This window comes from Marmota flaviventris, chromosome 18 (assembly GCF_047511675.1).
Source record: "Marmota flaviventris isolate mMarFla1 chromosome 18, mMarFla1.hap1, whole genome shotgun sequence".
NCBI classification, from domain to species: Eukaryota; Metazoa; Chordata; class Mammalia; order Rodentia; family Sciuridae; genus Marmota; species Marmota flaviventris.
In genome coordinates this window covers 45,581,690-45,604,918 of record NC_092515.1, presented here as the reverse complement: position 1 = coordinate 45,604,918, position 23,229 = coordinate 45,581,690, and the positions used below count along the sequence as shown (strand labels likewise).

At 46.7% G+C, this 23,229-nt stretch overlaps 1 protein-coding gene and 1 pseudogene across 1 annotated transcript in view; both read right to left on the bottom strand.

The window, feature by feature from the left end:
* LOC114083347 (cocaine esterase-like) overlaps nt 1-23,229 on the bottom strand; it is a 126,642-nt gene that overhangs the window by 50,664 nt on the left and 52,749 nt on the right. The gene's annotated exons all lie outside the window — the stretch shown is intronic.
* LOC139702754 (cocaine esterase-like) lies at nt 1,584-21,786 on the bottom strand (annotated as a pseudogene).

Genomic DNA, 23,229 nt, shown 5'->3' with positions numbered 1-23,229 from the left:
CAACTGGACTCCTTAGCCTCTGTGGTTTTACAAAACCGCTGTGGACTAGACATATTAAGTGCAGAGAAAGGAGGCCTCTGCCTATACCTACAGGAGCAGTGCTGTTCTATGTCCACCAGTCAGGGGTAGGACGAACAAGCGAAAAACAACTACAAGAGCAGCTAGAAAAGAGGAAACAGCAAGTAGGCCAACAGTCCCCTTGGGGAATGTGCAGTCTAGTGTGGCCTTGGCTTCTCTACCCCGAAGAACCACTATTAGTCCCCTTTATGTTCCTTTCTGACCATGTCTGTTAAGTTGCCTACAGAAGTTCCTGCAAGATCAGATCCACAAATTCACCAACAGTTGGTCAATCAACATCTTCTCCTTCAAGACTATCAGCCCCTGACTCCCAAGACAGGGCCCTATGACTCATGGTCAATTGCTCCAACTACAGAGACTCTGGTCCCACCTAAAACCCTCCCTGACCCCCTTCATAGGAATGATATTCTGTGCCCTTAACCAGCAGGAAGAAACTACAGAAGAAACCCCATTGTGTCCCCCCACAACCCCACATCTATGAAAATAACAATGGAAGAATATTGGCATGATATATTGACACCAAATCTGCCATTTTAGATCAGGAGTCATTTTAAATAGTCATTTTATTTAAAATCCCAAGTTTTGATTTAGGAGCCATTTTATCTAAGTACTCCCAGGCTTTGATTCTGAGTGTGCCTGCTCAAAGCTAACCCCACCCCAGCCCAGACACAACCCCTAAACATGCTTGCTGCTGCTATCCCAGGAAGGACAGCCTTGTCAGTTTGCTCCATACTATGACAATAAATCTCTCATGTGGGATTCCGATGTGTGGTGTTGTCCTTAGATGTTGCAAGTGTCCTTTCAGAGAGGGTCTCACTTCGTTGCTGAAGCTGCCCTTGTACTCCTGATCCTTCTGCCTCAGACTCCTGAGTTGCTGGGATTGCAGATGTGTGCAACCATGCCAGGCTTGGCATCTTAAGTTGGAAATAACTTTGCAAACTCTGAATAATTTTCTGTGGTTTATAAGCTACCCACTTTGTGATGTTATTTGTTACAGCAATCTGAATGTACGAAGATACTAGGGCTTTAGGTAAACAGATTTTCCAGTCTAGTCTGTCTAGTGGTCAATGTCAGAGATGAGAATACCTGAGACTTGCTGAGAAGTAGATGTGGGATTTTGACACTCAGGTGTGGGCAACATTCTCACAGCATAGCCCTCCTTTGAAGAGTGTCTAGGTGATTGGAGGAGAGGAGACAGAAAGTACTGGGGAGGTGAGGTGAGGTGAGGAAGGGAGGATTATACTCAGGCCCAGTTGGGAGTATATTCAGGCCCAGTGGAGGAGGGGATTGACTGAGTGTTTCTAATGAGAGAGGACCCATGGCAGCCTGGGCAATGACCATCATGAGGTGAGTTCTTCATCATTGTTGGCGGAATGGACAAATGAAGTGTAGATTAATGGTTCTGGGAACGAGAGGGCCAACCCTGGCTCCTGGGTGAGAAACAGAGGACCACACAGGCAGACCCCACCTGCACGTAGCCCATCCCTTCCTACCTGAATAGGGAGCTAGAGCTCTGTGTGCTTGTCCTCATCCCCCTTTAGCTCCTGGATCTTCTGTGGCAGGGTCTTCGTCCAGAACTGCAATCTCTAGGCCTTCAGGGCCAGGCCCACAGCAGGCTGGATGGCCAGCTGCAGATACAGCTGGTCAGTGGCCAGTGGGGCAGGCCTTCACCATTGAGGTTCCTATGCACACACCTTTTCAGCAGTGTGCGACGAGGGTCACTCTGAACCCTGCTAAGCTTAGACTTACCATCACCCTTACCCTAACCTACCCATTTGGTTAGGCCAGGTGGCCAGGCTGGCAGGAGCATTGAGCATCAGTAAAATTTCCTGATTAGGAAAGCAATGTGTGACTCTACTTTGTATATAATCAGAGATAGGAAATATTGTGCTCTATATGTGTCATATGAATTGCAATGCATTCTGTGGTCAACATAACAAACATATTATTTTTAGAAAAAGTATAAATAAATAAAAAAATAAAATAAACATTAAAAGGATTGGGGATATGGCTCAGTGTTTCAGTTCCCTGGGGTTAAATCCTCTGTACAACAACAACAAAAGAATTTGGAGAATGAAAAAGAAGGAAAAGTCTTGTTCTGCTGTACATGGAGAATTGTCAGAAATCCTGGTGAGAGTTCAGACGACAAAGAGACTAGGAAGGAGCCAGAACCTCCTAGGGATTGGTTGAGTGGTCATATTCAGAATGCTCATAGCAATGTGCTTAGTAAAGGCTATCCTAAGGAGGCTTTAGAAGAAAGTGGGAGCCATCTGTGGAAATTAGAAGAAAGGCTCCCTTTGATCATTGTAAACTCTTGGCTACACTGTATTCATGCCTAAAGATGTCAGGGAAGGCCAAATGTAAGATTGACGACCTAGAGGATTCGGAGAACATTTCTAAGCAAAATATGAAAGGAGTTGTGTGGTTATTTTTAGTCATTTTCAGTGAGATTTACAATGATACTTGACAAAGGAAAGCATACCCTAAAACACTGGGAATGCACAGTCTGCCCACCTAAAGAGCAAAATGGGAGATTGGGTGAGAATATAGGGGATGGGAAAGAGATTACTATGGGTGGGAAGGAGCCAGGCCCTCTGCTTCAAAACCATGGGAGAGAAGGCCTGAGGCCTACACATAATCTTCCAGGGTGCCCTTCCATCAGGAGCCCCGAAGGCCATGGAAAGGGCCTCAGCATTGTCTCAGGATTCTGCTCCTTGTGTTCTAGAAAAATGCTCTGGGTCTGTCCAGGCATGGTTCACAAAAGCCCAGCCATGACTCCTGATGCTGCTCCAAAGGGAGCAAGCCACAGACCTTGGTGATGGCCAAGTGGAGCTATTTTGCAGGTGCAGAGAATCCAAGGGCTCTGCTGTCACAACAGCTTCTCCTGGAGTTTCAAAGGAAAGTTCTGGAGGCCCTGCTGTTGGAGTGGAGTATCTGCAAAGATTCTTCACCAGAATGCCTAGTGAGGCCATGAGAGTGGGACCACTGCTCCTGAGACCCCAGAAGTACAGAAGCACTGGTATTGTCAATGCCAGCCTAGGAAAGCCACAGGCCATGGCATGCAGCCTGAGAGAGAAGCCATGTGGGCTGCAACCAGCATCACCACAGGGGCAGGGCTGCCCAAGGCCGTGGGGAGTACTCTGCCCTGTGTCTAAGAGGCTGGACTTGGAGTTTGGAGATCTAGAGTCTTCTTTGGTTGTTTTCATACTTGCTGGGGGGGGTCTGGGAGCCCTTTCTACTTGCTATTCCTTCTTTTTGGAACAGGAATATTTGCCCTGTGCCTGTTTCAAGGCTGTATCCTGAAACCATATAACTTGTTGGAAGTCATTTGCCTTGAGTTTCAGATCGGACTTGGGACTTTGCACTTTGGAGTCATGCTTGCAAGGTTTCAGACTTTGAGGACTAAAGGCATGGAATGACTGTATTTTGCATTGAAAGAAGGTCCTGATCCTTCTGAGGTGGGCCAGAAAGGTACGTTTTGGGTATGGTTTGCCCTCCAACGGTTCCTATCATGAAATACTGGTCCCTAGTGAGGTGGTACCTTTCAGAAGTAGGATCTAGTGATTGGCTCAGGACTGCCCTATGAAGAGATAATGTTAATCTTTCGAGTGGATTAATTCCTTTGAGGTGAGTGTGTATTTTCTAAAAGAGCAATTCTGGGGCTGGGGTTGTGGCTCAGTGGTAGAGTGCTTGCCTAGTGTGTTTGAGGCATTGGGTTTGATTCTCAGCACCATATATAAACAAACAAACAAATAAGAGTCCATCAATAACTAATATATTTTTTTTTAAAAAACAAGTCTTCCTCTTCACTTTCTATTTATTCCTCTCTCATCATGAGAACTATCTTCCACAAAGTCCCATGATGTCATGCCATTACCAAGTTATGACAGAGCCAAAAGTCATTAACTAAGACCGAACCAGAGAGGGTCACCTGGGCAGAGGTAAATAAATCTATTTTCTTTATACATCAGCCAGTGTCAGGTCAGTTCTATTGTTTTAGCACCCCAAATTGAACTGATATGTTCCAAGTCAAAAGGCACACACACAGAAGGAAGATGGCGGCGAGGGGAGTGCATTGCCCCCGTGTGCTGCTTCACTGTGTGGGAGTATGACAAGTCAGGACGGCTAAAGGATATCTTGTTAGGAATTTCCAGCAATAGTGGGGTGCTCCGGAACCTGGAGGAAGGATTTCCATCGCACGAGGATCGGCTACGGGGACTCAAACGCGAGAGGTTTGTCGCACGGAGGGTAACACTGCTTATTCAGCAAATCGCCCTGCGGCTAGAGTCTGCAGCGCGCGCTGGGAAACGAGGAGATAGCGATGCAGGGATACAGCGCTGCAGTTTCTGCCAGCCGTGCAAGCACCGTACTCAGGGCTGAATTCTGGGTTCGAGATGGGGGAAGGAAGCGGTCCATCTCGGTTCTCCACACCGGTCAGACCACAGAGGAGGCCAGCAGCCACCATGTTGGAAAGCTGACGTCACCATCCCTGTTTTCGACTGACCGCAGCTCATTCAGCCATAGAACAGGTAATTTCAGGCTGCAATTCGCCTGCGGCTTGCAGACAGATTGCTAGGGTTCAGTGCCTGGGTGCTTCTTAGAACCTGATCTTATCTGAGCAAACACCGAGCTCTGGGCGGCCGAGTTCCGGCTCCCGGAACCGTCCGGGAACCGCCCTGGCCCAGGGCTGTGGAGCCTGCGGAGGCTGCTTCCTGGACCCTGCTCCTATCAGAGCATACACCAAGCACTAAGCGGCCGAATTCCGGCTCCCGGAACTGAGCCTGCGGGGACTGCTTCTTGGAGCCTACACTTAAAGGAGCTTACACCGAGCACAGAGCGGCCGAGTTCCGGCTCCCGGAACTTCCCTGGCCCGGGGCTAGGAGCCCGCGGAAACTGCTTCTCGGTCCGGGTCCTGCTGAGGGCCGGTCAGGACTCACCCGTTGCTTTGGTTGCCTGGCAAGGGGAACAAAATGCTGCCATTCGCATAGGATACCAACATGGCAGAGATCTGATGTCATCAGAAAGCGGCGGAGGAGAGAACTTCATCAATACCAGCGGCGACATAAACAGTTAGTCTTCTGGTAGGGGGGGTGAGGCACAGACACCCGAGTCTCCTCAATTTGTCGTGGAGCCAGAGGGGAGGAGCCGGGCCGCCACCAGCGCCCGGAGCAGGCCCAGCGGCTCGCCAGCATGGTGACCGCGTGACCCCAATTGGAGAGGGGGCGGAGCGGAGCCGCCACCCACACCCGCAAGGTGGGCAGACCCGTGACCCAGTGGTACATGGGCATGGTAGGGGGGGCAGGGCAGAGCCGCCGTTCGCGCTTGCAAGGTAAACAGACCTGTGACAGCCTGGCGGGTCAGGCCCAGTGGCCTGCCAGTGTGGTACACATGTCACCCCAACTGGAGTAGGGGCAGAGCAGACCCTTCTCCCACGCCCGGATCAGGCCCTGCCGGTGTGGTGGTCACGTGACCCCAATTGGAGTGGGGGCGGAGCGGAACCGCCACCCGTGCCCGCAGGGTGAGCAGACCTGTGACCAACCTGCAGATCAGGCCCAGGGGTCCGCAGGCGTGGTAGGAGGGGCAGGGCAGATCCGCCGCCTGCGCCTCCAAGGTAGGCAGACCTGCAACAGACCGGCGGATCAGGCCCAGGAGCCTGCCGGCGTGGTACACACACCACCCTAATTGGAGTAGGGGCAGAGCAGAGTCGCCACCCGTGCCAGGAACAGGCCCAGCGTCCTGCAGGCAGGGTAGTCACGACACCCCAATTGGAGTAGGGGCAGAGCAGAGCCTCCACCCATGCCCGAAAGGTGGGCAGATCTGCGACCGACCAGCGGGACAGGCCCAGTGGCCTGCCAGTACGACAGACACGTCACCCCATTTGGAGTAGGGGCAGAGTAGAGCCGCCGCCCGCGTCTGCAGGGTAGGAAAACCTGCAACCGACCGGCGGATCAGGCCCGGTGGCCTGCCGGCGTGGTACACTCGTCACCCCAATTGGAGTAGGGGCAGAACAGAGCCACTGCCAGTGCCCAGAACAGGCCCAGTGACCTGCCGGCGTGGTAGCCACGACACCCCAATTGGAATAAGGAGAGAGCAGAGCCGCCGACTGCGCCTTCAGGAAAGATACGCAAGCAGTATGAAAAGACAAGGAAAGAAAGGACCACAAGCAATGCAGGTCAACGCAACTTTAGAAGAGGTAACAGCTGCAGCAGATGGAATGTCAGATAAAGAATTCAGGATATACATGCTTCAGATGATCTGGAGTATCAAGGAAGACATTAGACAGCAAAATCAGACAATGAAAGATCACTTCGACAATGAATTACGCAAACAAATCCAGGAAGCAAAGGATCAACTATACAGGGAGATAGAGGTTATAAAAAACAAACAAACAGAAATCCTAGAAATGCAGGAAGCAATAAACCAACTTAAAAACTCAATGGAGATTACTACCAGCAGAGTAGAACACTTAGAAGATAGAACATCAGACAATGAAGACAAAGTATTTCAACTGGAAAAGAACATAGACAGCTCAGCAAGACTGTTAAGAAACCATGAGCAGAACATCCAAGAAATATGGGATAACATTAAGAGACCAAACTTAAGAGTCATTGGGATACAGGAAGGTACAGAGCTCCAAACCAAAGGAATGAGCAGTCTATTCAATGAAATAATAAGAGAAAACTTCCCAGACTTGAAGAATGAGACAGAATCCCAAATCCTAGAAGCCTACAGGACGCCGAATGTGCAAAATCATAAGAGATCCACACCTAGACACATTATAATGAAGATGCCCAACATACAGAATAAGGAGAGAATTTTAAAAGCTACAAGAGAAAGGAAGCAGATTACATTTAGGGGTAAGCCAATCAGGATAACAGCTGATCTTTCAACACAGACTCTGAAAGCTAGAAGATCCTGGAATAACATATTTCAAACACTGAAAGAAAATGGGTTCCAACCAAGAATTGTGTATCCAGCGAAATTAAGCTTCAGGATGGAAGATGAAATTAAAACCTTCCACGATAAACAAAAGTTTAAAGAATTTGCAGCTAGAAAACCATCTCTTCAAAACATCCTCGCCAAAGCATTACAGGAAGAGGAAATGGAAAATAACAATGAAAACCAACAGTGGGAGGTAGGACAGTAAAGGGAGGGGGAAATAATCAAAGAGGAAAACAAACCATGTTTAGTAACAGAAATAAACAAATATGGCTGGAAGAACAACCCATATCTCAATAATAACCCTAAATGTTAATGGCTTAAACTCACCAATTAAGAGACACAGGCCAGTAGAATGGATCACAAAACAAGACCCAACAATATGCTGCCTACAGGAGACGCATTTGATAGGAAAAGACATACATAGGCTGAAGGTGAAAGGTTGGGAAAAATCATATCACTCATATGGACTTCGGAAACAAGCAGGAGTGTCCATACTCATATCAAATAAAATAGATTTCAAGCCAAAGTTAATCAAAAGGGATAAAGAGGGACACTATATACTGCTTAAGGGAACCATACACCAACAAGTCATAACAATCATAAATATTTATGCCCCAAACAATGGTGCAGCTATGTTCATCAAACAAACTCTTCTCAAGTTCAAGAGTCTAATAGACCACCATACCATAATCATGGGAGACTTCAACACACCTCTCTCGCCACTGGACAGATCTTCCAAACAAAAGTTGAATGAGGAAACTATAGAACTCAATAACACTATTAATAACCTAGACCTAATTGACATATATAGAGTATACCACCCAACATCAAGCAGTTACACTTTTTTCTCAGCAGCACATGGATCCTTCTCAAAAATAGATCATATATTATGTCACAGGGCAACTCTTAGACAATATAAAGGAGTAGAAATAATACCATGCATCTTATCTGATCATAATGGAATGAAACTGAAAATCAACGATAAAAGAAGGAAGGAAAAAGCATACATCACTTGGAGAATGAACAATAGGTTACTGAATGATCAATGGGTTATAGAAGACATCAAGGAGGAAATTAAAAAATCCTTAGAGATAAATGAAAACACTGACACAACATATCGGAATCTATGGGACACATTGAAAGCAGTTCTAAGAGGAAAATTCATTGCTTGGAGTTCATTCCTTAAAAAAAGAAAAAACCAACAAATAAATGATCTCATACTTCATCTCAAAATCCTTGAAAAAGAAGAGCAAAACAACAGCAAAAGAAGTAGAAGGCAAGAAATAATTAAAATCAGAGCTGAAATTAATGAAATCGAAACAAAAGAAACAATTGAAAAAATTGACAAAACTAAAAGTTGGTTCTTTGAAAAAATAAACAAAATCGACAGACCCTTAGCGATGCTAGTGAAGAGAAGAAGAGAGAGAACTCAAATTACTAGCATACGGGATGAAAAAGGCAATATCACAACAGACACTTCAGAAATACAGAAGATAATCAAAAACTATTTTGAATCCTTATACTCCAATAAATTAGAAGATAGTGAAGGCATAGATAAATTTCTTAAGTCATATGATCTGCCCAGATTGAGTCAGGAGGATATAGAAAACCTAAACAGACCAATATCAATTGAGGAAATAGAAGAAACCATAAAAAGACTACCAACTAAGAAAAGCCCAGGACCGGATGGGTATACAACAGAATTTTACAAAACCTTTAAAGAAGAACTAATACCAATACTTTTCAAGCTACTTCAGGAAATAGAAAAAGAGGGAGAACTTCCAAATTCATTCTATGAGGCCAACATCACCCTGATACCTAAACCAGACAAAGACACTTCAAAGAAAGAAAACTACAGACCAATATCTCTAATGAACCTAGATGCAAAAATCCTCAATAAAATTCTGGCGAATCGGATACAAAAACATATCAAAAAAATTGTGCACCATGATCAAGTAGGATTCATCCCTGGGATGCAAGGCTGGTTCAATATACGGAAATCAATAAATGTTATTCACCACATCAATAGGCTTAAAAATAAGAACCATATGATCATCTCGATAGATGTGGAAAAAGCATTTGACAAAGTACAGCATCCCTTTATGTTCAAAACTCTAGAAAAACTAGGGATAACAGGAACATACCTCAATATTGTAAAAGCAATCTATGCTAAGCCTCAGGCTAGCATCATTCTGAATGGAGAAAAACTGAAGGCATTCCCTCTAAAATCTGGAACAAGACAGGGATGCCCTCTCTCTCCACTTCTGTTCAACATAGTTCTCGAAACACTGGCCAGAGCAATTAGACAGACGAAAGAAATTAAAGGCATAAAAATAGGAAAAGAAAAACTTAAATTATCATTATTTGCAGATGATATGATTCTATACCTAGCAGACCCAAAAGGGTCTACAAAGAAACTATTAGAGCTAATAAATGAATTCAGCAAAGTGGCAGGATATAAAATCAACACGCATAAATCAAAGGCATTCCTGTATATCAGCGACAAATCCTCTGAAATGGAAATGAGAACAACCACTCCATTCACAATATCTTCAAAAAAAATAAAATACTTGGGAATCAACCTAACAAAAGAGGTGAAAGACTTATACAATGAAAACTACAGAACCCTAAAGAGAGAAATAGAAGAAGATCTTAGAAGATGGAAAAATATACCCTGTTCATGGATAGGCAGAACTAACATCATCAAAATGGCGATATTACCAAAAGTTCTCTATAGGTTTAATGCAATGCCAATCAAAATCCCAACGGCATTTCTTGTAGAAATAGAGAAAGCAATCATGAAATTCATATGGAAAAATAAACGACCCAGAATAGCAAAAACAATGCTAAGCAGGAAGTGTGAATCAGGCGGTATAGCGATACCAGACTTCAAAGTATACTACAGAGCAATAGTAACAAAAACAGCATGGTACTGGTACCAAAACAGGCGGGTGGACCAATGGTACAGAATAGAGGACACAGAAACCAATCCACAAAACTACAACTATCTTATATTTGATAAAGGGGCTAAAAGCATGCAATGGAGGAAGGATAGCATCTTCAACAAATGGTGCTGGGAAAACTGGAAATCCATATGCAACAAAATGAAACTGAATCCCTTTCTCTCGCCATGCACAAAAGTGAATTCAAAATGGATCAACGAGCTTGATATCAAATCAGAGACGCGCCGTCTGATAGAAGAAAAAGTTGGCTACGATCTACAGTCAGTGGGGTCGGGCTCCAAATTCCTCAATAGGACACCCATAGCACAAAAGTTAATAACTAGAATCAACAAATGGGACTTACTCAAACTAAAAAGTTTTTTTCTCAGCAAAAGAAACAATAAGAGAGGTAAATAGGGAGCCTACACCCTGGGAACAAATCTTTACTCCTCACACTTCAGATAGAGCCCTAATATCCAGAGTATACAAAGAACTCAAAAAATTAGACAATAAGAGAACAAACAACCCAATCAACAAATGGGCCAAGGACCTGAACAGACACTTCTCAGAGGAGGACATACAGTCAATCAACAAGTACATGAAAAAATGCTCAACATCTCTAGCTGTCAGAGAAATGCAAATCAACACCACCCTAAGATACCATCTCACTCCAGTAAGATTGGCAGCCATTATGAAGTCAAACAACAACAAGTGCTGGCGAGGATGTGGGGAAAAGGGTACACTTGTACATTGCTGGTGGGACTGCAGATTGGTGCAGCCAATTTGGAAAGCAGTATGGAGATTTCTTGGAAAGCTGGGAATGGAGCCACCATTTGACCCAGCTATTCCCTTTCTTGGTCTAGTCCCTAAAGACCTAAAAAGAGCATGCTACAGGGACACTGCTACATCGATGTTCATAGCAGCACAGTTCACAATAGCAAGACTGTGGAACCAACCTAGATGCCCTTCAATAGACGAATGGATAAAAAAAATGTGGCATTTATACACAATGGAGTATTACTCTGCATTAAAAAATGACAAAATCATAGAATTTACAGGGAAATGGATGGCATTAGAGCAGATTATGCTAAGTGAAGCTAGCCAATCCCTAAAAAACAAATGCCAAATGTCTTCTTTGATATAAGGAGAGTAACTAAGATCAGAGTAGGGACGAAGAGCAGGAGAAGAAGATTAACATTTAGAAGGGATGAGAGGTGGGAGGGAAAGGGAGAGAGAAGGGAAATTGCATGGTAATGGAAGGAGACCCTCAGGGTTATACAGTGGAGGGGGTAGAGAGAGAGGAGGGAAGGGGAGGGGAGAGGTGGGGAGGGGGGAGGGTGGAGGATGGGAAAGGCAGCGGAGCACAACAGACAATAGTATGGCAATATGTAAATCAATGGATGTGTAACTGATGTGATTCTGCAATCTGTGTATGGGGTGAAGGTGGGAGTTAATAACCCACTTGAATCAAAGTGTGGAATATGATATGTCAAGAAATTTGTAATGTTTTGAACAACCCACAATAAAAAATTAAAAATAAAAAAAAGGCACACACACACACAGACAGACAGACACAGACACACACATACTCCACACTAAAGCAATTTTAAAAGCTATTAAAAATATACAACATATTGTGGGAGCCCCTTTGGATAATACAGTGTGCTTCTGCAGAAATGAAACATAGAGGCATGTTCGCTGGAACTCAGTAAATGCTATAAGGATACACCCATCAGTCTTCACCAAAAGGAAAGTCTTTCGTGTGCTGGGTCCTTGCAGGCTTAATGTTAACCTTGTCTGTGCCCTGGTGATCCAAATGTCAAAATGGAATTGTCATCTTTTGCCCAAAATTCATAAAGGTCTTTGTTTGGGGTTAAATGTAGTCAATGGAAACAAGGGGGTCATCTCCCCTGGGAAAACTGGTGCCCCAGGAGGGCATGTCAGTCAGAGGTTGGGGAGTGGGGGGCTCCCAAGGTCTTTGTGATGAGAAATCCAGCCTCTGAATGTCTGAGAGAAAAAGATTTGAGGGAACCCAGAGACACATTGAGTATTATTTGCTACCTTTGTACAATGAGAAAAGATGAGAGGGGTTTTATAGGAGGGGCCAGAGAAGCTTAGGAAGAGCAATGAGGGGAGAAGGAAAATCAATGCTATGGATGCCATAGTGAGTGGGGGATGGTCAGGAGGTTGCAGGGGAATTCTGCAAGGCAGAGGGACACCTTAATTGATGGAGAGGTTCTCAGGGAACCAGGGACTAGGATCTCTTCTCTGGACCTCCTGAGTCTCCAAGGCCTCTTCCAGGACACACCATACAGAGAAGCATCTTCTCAGATGTGTTATAATCTTGTCAGTGTGGGGCTCACAGTGTCTGCATATTCACAGAAAATAAGAGCCAACTTCAGGAGACAGAACCCTGAGGACATACCTCAAGCTCTCCTGGACATACTCAGTTGGTCAAGGCTTTAGGGTCAATGGAAAAACCCAGTCATGCTTCCCACAAGTGGGGGATGGAAATAGATGGGTGAGTGGGTTGTTTTAAATTGGCAGAGAAATTTTCTAGTAGTTTGCATTCTTGGTGGCCGAGATCTTGGGCTATAGGTACTACAGTCTGAGAACTTGTGTCCACCCAATTCACACATTGAAACCTAATCTCCAATATGATGGTATTAAGATTTAGGGTCTTAGCTGGGCATGGTGGTGCATGCCTGTAATCCCAGTGGCTCTGGAGGCTCAGACAGGAGGATAGAGGAGGGGGAATTCAAAGCCAGCAATGTTGAGGTGCTAAGCAACTCAGAGAGACTCTGTCTCTAAAAAATACAAAATAGGACTGGGGATGTAGCTCAGTGGTCGAGTGCCCCTGAGTTCAATCCCAGGTACCAGAAGAGTTAGGGTCCTTAGGGAATGAATAGGAAACCACCGGTTATTGTGATGCGTTCTTCTTCTACCAATGTTTAAGTCTGAACACTAGAGAAGTGCCAAGGCAAGCCTATAATGTTGGTTTTATTCAAAAAGTAGTAATACAGACTTCTCCTGGGAGGAAGAAGGGGGCCATAGCTGGTGGTATCCTGGTATCCCAAGAAGTGAGAGCATCCTGCACCTTTTAGACATTTTAGACTTTCTTTGTTTTCCTGCTCTCTTCCCCCTTATCTCTTCCTTCCTGACTAGGCACAGGAAATACTGGTGGAATGGTCAAAAGGTGAGAAGCAGGAGGGCTGGAAGGGCCAAGGTGGAGTGATGGGGAAAGAAGGGAGCTGCATCCCAGGAGACCTTAATTAGCAGCTCCCTGTCTGTTCAGGGGGTGCTTCATGAACCACCTTCTAGGAGGGGCAGTATAGGCAGGGAATCCTGGTATTCAAAGTGCTCAGGAGGCATTACCATTCCAGTCTCCTAGGGTGGTCTCCAACTTCATGAACTCCACCTGGCCTCCATTTTCTCCATGGACCATATTACTATCTACATTGACTGCCTGTCTTTAATTCTTGCTTCAAAAGGGTCATGGGAGGTATTATTTGTCCCTTATACCATGTAATGACTCAGTGAGAAGGTGCCGTCCATGAGTGAAAAAGCCGAAAGCAAGCTCTTGACAGACTCCCAATCTGCTGGCATCCTACTTTCTTTCTTTTTCTTTCAGTACTGAGTGAGGATTGAACCCTGGGAAACTTTGTGACTGAACTACCTCCCTGGTCCTATTCATTTTTAATTTTGAGACAGGATCTTGCTAAGTAGGTGATGTTGGTATCTTACTTGTGATCCTCCTTCCTCAGTCTCCTGAGTTGCTGAGATTACAGGTGTGTGCCACCATGCCAGGCTGGCATTTGACCTTGGAAAAAACCTCACAAACTCTGAATAATTTTCGGTTGATTATAAGCTACCCACTTTGTGATGATATTTGTTACAGCAGTCTGAATGTACCAAGATTAGGGGTTTAGGTAAACAGATTTTCTGGTCTAGTCTGTCTAGTGGTCAATGTCAGAGATGAGAATACATGAGACTTGCTGAGAAGTAGATGTGGGATTTTGACACTCAGGTGTGGGCAACATTTTGAAAGCATAGCCCTCCTTTGAAGAGTGTCTAGGTGCTTGGAGGAGAGGAGACAGAAAGTACTGAAGGGGGAGGGGAAAATGGAGGAATATACTTAGGCCTAGTGGGGAGTATATTCAGGCCCATTGGAGGAAGGTGGGCATCCACAGCTTCCTGGGGGGATTTCCTGAGTGTATCTAACAAGAGAGAACCCACTGAACATCATGAGGTGAGTTCTTTATCAGTGTTAGCTGAATGGATAGATAAAGAGTGTATGAATGGCTCTGTGAATGAGAGGGTCAACCCTGGCTTCTGGAGAGCAAGAGAGGACAACACAGGCAGACCCCACTTGCCCGCAGCCCATCCATCTCTTCCTGACAAGGGAGCGAGATTTCTGTGTGCTTATCCTCAGCCCCTGTAGCTCCTGGATCTTCTGAGGCAGGATCTTGGTCCAGAACTGCAGCCTGTGTGCCTTCAGGGCCTGGCCCACAGCAGGCTGGATGTCCAGATGCGGGTACTGCTGGTCCTGGTGGAACAATAGCCAGTAGGTTAGGCCCTCTCCTTTGGGGTTCCTGTGTATATGCCCTCCCAGGAGGGCAGGGTGAGCTTCAATCTGAACTCTGCTAAGCTCAGACTTACTCTTACCCTTACCAACCCATTTTGGCGGGCCAGGTGGTCAGGCTGGCAGGAGCATTGAGAATGGTAAAAGTTTCCTGATATAGGAGAGCAATGACCTCTCACTAGTGTCATTCCCCACAGGGCATGGAAGCCTGGCCTGTGTTGCCCTTCCTTGTGAGATGCTGGCTCTCATGGTAGCCCAGCACTATGGCTCAACCTCTAGACCACTGTGAGAAGAGACCAGTGACCTGCTCCCACAAAGCACCCTCTTGCAGTGTGTGTCTTCAAGTTGGGGAGGGTGCTAGGATGTGATTAAGGACACATATGTGCTGATGAGGTCACCTCAGAAAAGGGGAGCAATTAAAGGCCCATGCCCCCCGGAGGCTGAGTTGTCCAGGTGTCCTCACCCATTTCGAGCAAAGTTGGCCCAGTATTTTATCATCCTACAGCTCAGCACTCTCCTCCTCAGTGAGCCCAACTGTAGGGGAGGAGGACAAGGGTCCAGGTCCTGGCCAACCTCTTCCAGCTGTCCACTCCTGTGCCACACTCACCACCCCAGCTGTAGCCTGTCCCTGGGTCCCAAGGCTGAGTCCCTTTCCTACACTAACCATCCTGGGTCTGGGCCCTGTGCTTACCTAACCTTCCCTTACTCATCCCAGTCTCTAGTTGAAGCCACTCTTGGCTCACCCCTGGCCCAGTAGGTCCTTTCTACCTTTGGACCTTGGGGTGTCATTTTACAAATGATTATGCCTCTAACCAACCTTGTCTCCTCCTATGCTAGATACCATGATTAAGGTGGGGACAGGTAGATGGATCCCAGATTGGAGTGGAAAGGACTTACATTCTAATCCTAAAGCAGCTTTATGAACTGTAATATGGTGGATCCCTCATCCTATTCTCTCTCTGAGCTACAGTTTCCTCATCTTTACAGCGACATCCCTTGGGGACCCAGCTAGGGCTCTATCTAAGCTCCTGGTGAATGAGGAAGACTTACCTTCACTGTCCTTTAGGGATCAAAAGACAAAAGTGATCTCATCATCACGGTCAGCCTTCACATGGGGCATTTTGATGTCCTTGAAGATGTTGGGCCAATGCTGGAACTCGTAGATGTAGACAGGGGCATGGGAACCTGGGTGCATAAACAGGCTGTGATGTGATGGCCCCCTCACCTGGAGCTCTCCTGCTTTACCCATGTTTCAAAGTTGGATACAATCTGGACAGTGGAAAGGGGAGCCCCAAGCTGGCGCAGGGGTAGTAGAAAAGATTCTTGGTAAATCATAAACTTGGACTTCCTTGCTGTGTTCTCATGGGGAAATCACTAAAAGCCATTAAATTGGCCTCTTCATTTGTCAAATAGAGGTGATGTCTGTCTCTTACACTAACCATGAGGATTTTCTATATGAGGGCTACCAAGTATATTGCTTCCAGAGTTTGATAAAGACACATGTGGAAACCAGGACACCAGAGACCTCACCTGGGACCCACACTTGTGAGCTGCATTCCTATGCATCCAGAATTCAGCAAAGATATGGCCACGCTGATAAGGGCTGCTTGGAGTGCAGGAATCAGAAACATTAAGTCCAGCAACACTTTGTGAGGTAGAGTCTGAAGGTGTGGGGGTCCTCATTGTCTCCCATGTACTCCTCCATTAACAGGTCACCAAAGTTAGCAGGCAACATCTAGCACAGGGGATCATTGAAAGTCCTTTAAGCAAGCTCTGGGGAAGGAAGGCAAAGGCCTGTGGGTAGGCGGATGAACAGGGAATGGATGAAAGGACCAAGTTGTGGGGGGACCTCATATATTATCAAACACACAGGTCAGTCTTTTTTGCTGGGGTTTGTTGAGTGAACAGGATATCTAGTGTGCCCTGTATTTTTTTTCATTTTTTCAGTACTGGGTATTAAACCAAGGGGCACTCTCTATCTAGCATATCCCCAGCCCTTTTGAGATAGGGCCTTGCTAAATTGCAGAGGACAGCGTTGAACTTGTGATCCTCTTGCCTCAGTCTGCTGAGTCACTGGGATTACAGGTGTGTACCACTGAGCCTGGTGTCCTCTAGATTTTTTTCAGGACCCCAGGAACCTCACCGACTGTGCCAACATGCTTTGAAGAATAGACTGCACAATCGCTCTGTCCATTTCCTTTTGGGTGTCAGCAGTGTCTGAGCCCTGGGTGGCAGAAAGTCTTGATTTAGAGATGGAGGAACCTGGAGCAACAAATGTGTAAAAATCTCCCCAGGGCTTCCCAGACACAAGGGGTAGGAGGATGGACCTCACTGTGGCAAGAAGCCAACTCAATTCTTCATTGTTGACACCAATGATGCTGGGGACATGTTGAAAACCAGCCAAAGCCAGAAGTTCCTCAAGCCTGGGCAGGAAGGTCCCATCTACCACATGAGAGATGGTCTTGAGGGCCTGAGGCGACACTCGATGACAGGAAGCAAGGTCAAGGTTTGGAAGATTCCTGATATCCTCTGAGTGCTTTCCACCTTTGCTGGCTCACTCCTAAATGTCCACCCTAAAATGTACCATGAGTGGTTCCTCAAGGCCTGTTCCACCAATTCAAAGGCAGACATTAGTATGGAAATGAGGTAACTGTCCCAAGAGTTTAAAGGGCACTTGAGCATTCTGCTCCACTTAGTCTCCATTCCATTCCTCAGTACCCATGACCATTCAGCCTGATCTTGGTAATAGCCAGCATTTCCTCTTTGCTCTTGCCCCACTAGGCAGCTCCCCACAGGCAGCTCACCAAGGCCCCTGACTCCACCTTCCCACAGGCAGATAGGTTGGCCACCATCTGTAAAGGGACCAGGCAGGGTCTGGATCATCCCTCCAGGCTGGAGGCGAGTGTTGTCTAAAGTCCCAGATGAGTGCAGGTGACACCTAATTCTCAAAGGGTGTTGTGTGTGGATTGCTGCAGGTATGAAATTGTTCTACCCTCCCTGAAGCTCAGGTGTCAGCTAGAGGAGCCATCAAACCTGTTTAGATAGTTCTTCTTAGGATGAAGCTCCCAGGGTGCAGCTTTGCAACCATAGAGCAAAATCAACCACTGTCAGGTATATTTGTGTGGAAGGTGACCCTTGAACCCCTGAGCAATCTTTGGAGCAACATTAATTTCGAAGATACCCCAACTGTTGTTGTCCCCACTGAACAGACAGAGTAGAAGTGGCTATGATGGTGAGGGGCAAGGCTGTGGATCTTGGCTTTGGTGGTTGAGGACACTCACCATGGAAACCACCTCACATGAGATGAGGTGGCACCATGGAAGAGTTCTTGGGACATTGGAGACACCACATGTGAGGACACACTAGTGCCACCTGCAGACTCGCCAAAAATGGTGACCTGATCAGGGTTGCCTCCAAAGTGGGCGATATTCTGCTGGGCCCAGAGTAGGGCGGCCACTTGGTCCAGGTAGTCCCAGTGGCATGCTGGTCTTCAGTGCTGAAAAGTGGCAGGGACAATGATCATTGGACTATCATCTGTCTCTTCTGTCCCCATTGACTATCCCTGTCCCAGGCTCACCTGAAGAAGCCCAAAACACCCAGGCAGTACTGGATAGTGACCACCACCATATTTTCAATGGCTGCCAGAATAGAACCATCATATACGGAAGCCATGCTCACCACCAAGGCACCACCATGGATCCATACTATTACCTTGGACATCAAGACAGATGCCATGTAGCCCTCACCCAGCCCAAATCCCCCCTAGGCTTATCTCTATTCTATCCACCACTTTTTGATAGTCTTTGAGTAGTTACCCACATGGACAGCACCCCAGCAGGTGACAAGATATTTCTTATGGGCAAGTGACTCTGGTTCATTCAGAAATCCAAAATTGCTTATGCCTTTGAGTCTTCCCATATATCAAAGTCTGTCTGTATTATTACCAGAAGTCCTTTGAGATGGAAATAAAAGGGTGTCTCCCTGAAAGTCCCACATAAACATTAACCAGTGTTCCCCATTTTATTAGCTCAATAGATAATCAGTGTTTAGGAATTTGGGTGACGTCAAAGTTCAGTCCTTGAGCTCCTGATTGTCTCTCCCTGGTATGAATGGGTTGTCTGTGTATTGGATCTACCCTAGGGCCACAGCCTAAGACCTCTGACGACATCCAGGTCTCTATAATCCCATGCCCAGGACTCAGTTACTCACCCCAAGTAAGAAGGTTTTCTTGAACCTATTAGTAAGAGTCTTTTTATCAGGGTCCACACTGCAGCGGGACTCAGGCTACTCTCATCTTTAAAAAATCTTCTTGCAAAACAGGTGTCCTCCCACTCAGCAGCTGACCAAGGTTTGGCACTCACAGGCAGGTTAGAGCCCTCATGGGCATGGGCAGGTGAGTAGATGCTGAGGTACAGGCAGTCCTCTGACATGGGATGAGGGGGAGGGTCAGATTCAAGAGGTTCACAACCAGTGTATTCCTAGCCACATCCTGCAGACACCTGGTGAGAATAGCAGTTATTCCAGGAGCTGTGCCGTGGGCAAAACCAGACTTTGGGTCCAGAGTGAGTCTGGGTGCTGTCAGTCACCCCCGGTCCCCACTCCCCCTCAACCCTGCTCACACTTGATCCTTCTCCAGAGACTCTTCCCACCAAGTTCCAAGCCACAGGCTCGGGGGAAGCTGGGATGGAGCCCAGACCTCCAGGAGGTCTCAAGGTTGTTGAGCACTTGCGTCCCACTCCCCCTGAGGCTGGACAATCATGACTCTAGGGGCCTGTCTGGGAAACATTGGCTGCATGTGTTGACCAAATAATTCCTGTCATAGGTGTCCCCACACAGGTGGTACATGAATGGGTAGAGGAGACTCTCAGGGAATCACATCCCTCCCACAGAGTCTCCAGCTATAAGCACCTGCACCTGTTCCTTGGTCTCTGGCCCCTGGCCCTGTGGGCTTGCATAGTGAATGTAGAGGGGACATCCCAAAGGAGTCACTATTGCTCCCTCCTCAGGAATCTAGAGTATGTACTGCTGGGTCTTTTATAGGTTCTTTTCTTTTTAAAGGTTTATTTATTTTTTCTATCAAAGAACAGAATTATGACAGTGTAATTTAACAATCCTAATTGGCTTCATTTTTAATTTTAAAATCAGGTAACACTTCATTCCATAAAACAGAATCAGTTTTCCTATGAGCCAAGCACTCATCAAAAATAATTTGATGAGTTAACATCAGATTATTTATTTTGCTTACAGAAAATAAGGACAAGGGAACTTCAGTATTTTGCCAGTTGAGAATGGCTGTTTTCCCTCCAAACCAGATTTCTCTTGGAGGACCAGATGTGTCAGCTTGGTTTGATTGACTCCATGTTGTTGTTTTTTTTTTCCCCCTGGAATATTGTCTCTGTTAAAAAACTGGCTTCACAAAGAAGGTGGCAGCGGGAAAATTTCAGAATCCAAAGCTTAAAAATAAGTCTTGGGCAGTGTGGGGTTATTTTCTGTCTTTGGGAGGGATCATCCAGTGTCTGAGGCCAGGAGATAGAGGCTAAGTCCCCAGCCGCCCATCTAGGAGATGTCACTCTCAGTAGCATCTAGTGTCCTGACCTTTGCTCGCCCAGGATGACAGTGTGTAAGGAGCAGCAGGTCACAGGTGCCCCCTGACCCTCTGGGAGACAGAGCTCTCCCTGGGCAGACCCCGGGGCTGAGGGTCAATGGCCAGGGGAGAATCATATCAAGCACTCCCTGCCTGTGGTCCCTGAGGTCCTGGGTCAGGGATATAGGAGGCAGCTAGTGTCATAAGACGTCCCCATCCCCAGCCAGGCTGGGCGCCTGGCTAAGCGAGGAGAAAGACGGTGGCCTGGCCCCTGCGCCTGGTCTCACTTCCTCCCCGGCACCGCCTGGAAGGGGAGGAAGTGACACCCAGGGGAAGGCAACCGTCACATTCAAGTTCAGGGTGCGACAGCTCAGTCTGCCCCCCAACAGGCCCCATACTCAGCTCCCCTTCATGGGCCACGTCCCTTCTGAGAGTCACGCCCTGCCCTTTATAGGCACAAGGACCCAGAAGTTCCAGGACACGTCCATGTTTAGGCCCTCGGAATCGGAAGTGCCTCAAGCGTCCATGTTTAGGTCCCCGGTCCGGATCCAGAAGTTTCAAAGGTGCACGTCCATGTTTAGGTGCCCAGATCTGGAAGTTCCTTGAGCGCACATCCATGTTTAGGCCATAGCATCCAGAAGTGCCTCAGGTGCACATCCATATTTAGGCTCTAGGATCCTGAAGTTCCTCAGGTGTCCATGTTTAGGCCTCCGGATCCAGAAGTTCCTCAGGCGTTCATACTGAGGCCCACGGATCCAGAGGTTCCTCAGGTGCACGTCCATGTTTAAGCCCCTGGGTCTGGAAGTTCCTCAGCATCCATGTTTAGGCTCTAGGATCCGGAAGTGCCTCGGCGTCCATGTTTAGGCCTCAGGATCTGGAATGCCTCAGGCATCCATGTTTAGGCCCCCCGGATCCAGAAGTTCCTCAGCCCTTTTATAGGTTCTTAAAGCCAAACTCACACTCTCCCAGACACACATCCGCTGGCTGCAGAGAACTTCTGTCAAAACGTGAGCTGGGACAAATATGTCTTTGCAACTAATGCTCTCTGGGTGCCAAGGCCTGAGATGGGAGCCTGCGGAAGTTAGCAGCTGCTACACTCTGATCCTCTCTCATTGGAAACACGCATATGAGAATCTTCTCAATGCAGAGGAAAACTGCCTGAGCAGTTTAGATGAAGGAACCACAGAAGTACCTTTCCCTACCCTAGCCTTAAGGTTTCCTGGACCCCAGGAGAACTTACATGGCCAGGTGGGAGGTCCCATCCCTCACACCACTCCAAGATTCAGGGGGCTCAGGGGCTGCAAAGCACAGTGGTCCTACAGGTGGCTTGGCAAAGGGAATTCACAGGAAGGTGTGGACCCCCACATTGGTGCTCTTCACGTGGACAAGGCTGCCCCGTACCTGCCCGGTGTGAGTGGTCTGGATGGGGCTGACTGAGTCCTGGCCTGTGGGCAGAAAGATGCACTTCAGGCTCAGGCCTGCCCATCAGCTGCTGGCCTACAGCACTGTGGCCTGGTGGGCCCTCCTCAGCTCCGCCTGTGGAAAGACCCTGATCTGTCAACATTTGCTTCAGAAACTTTCTGCCTATCCCACTGTGACTCTCCACAACTGCCTCCTGATTGTATTCTGATGACACAGGCCAGAATTAGTCCATACATAGACACAGAGAGCAGACTGGAGGGTATGTATGGTGGGGTTAGGTTTACATGGAGGAAAAGAGGTGAATTTTGTGTGTAAACTAAAAAAGAAATGGGTGGAATATAATTATTTTTCAAAGTTGGTATTATGATCTACTATTTGCAAATTATGAACCTTATTTGAATCTGGGTTTTTTAGTAAAGACTATTATCAGTATCATTGTATAATAAATTAGAACATTTGAGTAGATATTTCATTATAATGAAAACACACAGTATTGCAGAAATACCTTTATTGATCTACTTATGTGTATATCCATAGTAATATCTATATCAATCTTCCTCTTCTTTTTTTTCAGTAGGAACTCATGAAAAATTTACCCATGATGTGATAGCTGGGGTTGCTTTCGAACAATGGTGCAAAGGACAGGGTGCATTTCAGATAATCTAGGTTGTGACAGTCCAGATACTTGTTGAAAGTGGCTGATAGGCACATTGGGTTCATTAACTTTCCTCTCTGGCTCATATGAGGCTCATCCCTCTGTGCTGTGCAGCTCTTAGGCAATTACATCTCGCTCTGTGCAGGGAGGTGTTCAGTAAGGCCACTGTCCTCCTGATGTTTTTGCCACCTGTAGTGGCTTCCACCTCTTGTACCTTCCCTTCACAGTCTCAAGTTCTGCCTCTGCAGAAATTGGCAGATCTTAGCCAGGTTCCATTAGAAAAAACAAAAGACAAGGACAACCTCAGGGATCTCCTTCTGCCCTGCCCAGGGTGGATCCTAATGTATCAATATGTGTCAACTGCTGTGGTTGAGGCTAGGCGTGGCAGCCAGGTAAAGGCTCCAGAGAAGACAATCTAGTATCATCTTTCTGCCATGGTTTGGATGTGGTTTGTTCACCAGTGATTCATGTGCGGGAAGTTTAGTTCCCAGTGTGGCAGCATTGAGGAGGTGGGACTATAAAGGGGTGGGGTGTAACGGAAGGTGATTGGACCATGACTAAGGTTTTTGGAGTGGATTAGATCTCATAGGAGTATATTAATATCCTGGAAAGCGAGAATGTTCTAACAGGGCAGCCTGGCCACTCTCCAGTCTCTTGCTTTGCTCCTGCCGTATGATCTATCTCATAAACTCCTGCTATATCATTTCTTTGCCACTTTATGACATAGCTACAAGGCCCTCTCCAGAGGTAGACCAGAGCCAGGCAAAGTGATGCACTCCAGTAATATCAGAGGCTTGGGAGGTTGAGGCAGGAGTTTTGTGCATTTGAGACCAGGCTCAGTAACTTGGCATGAGCCTATGTCAAAGTGAAAAACAAAAAGGTTTAGGGATGTTGCTCAGTGGCAGATCATCCTTGGGTCCATCCCTAGTAGTGTCAACCACAACAACAGACCAAAAACAAAAACAGAGGCAGATCAGAGAGGGCCATCTGATCTTGATTTTCAATATCTAAAACTGTGTGCAAA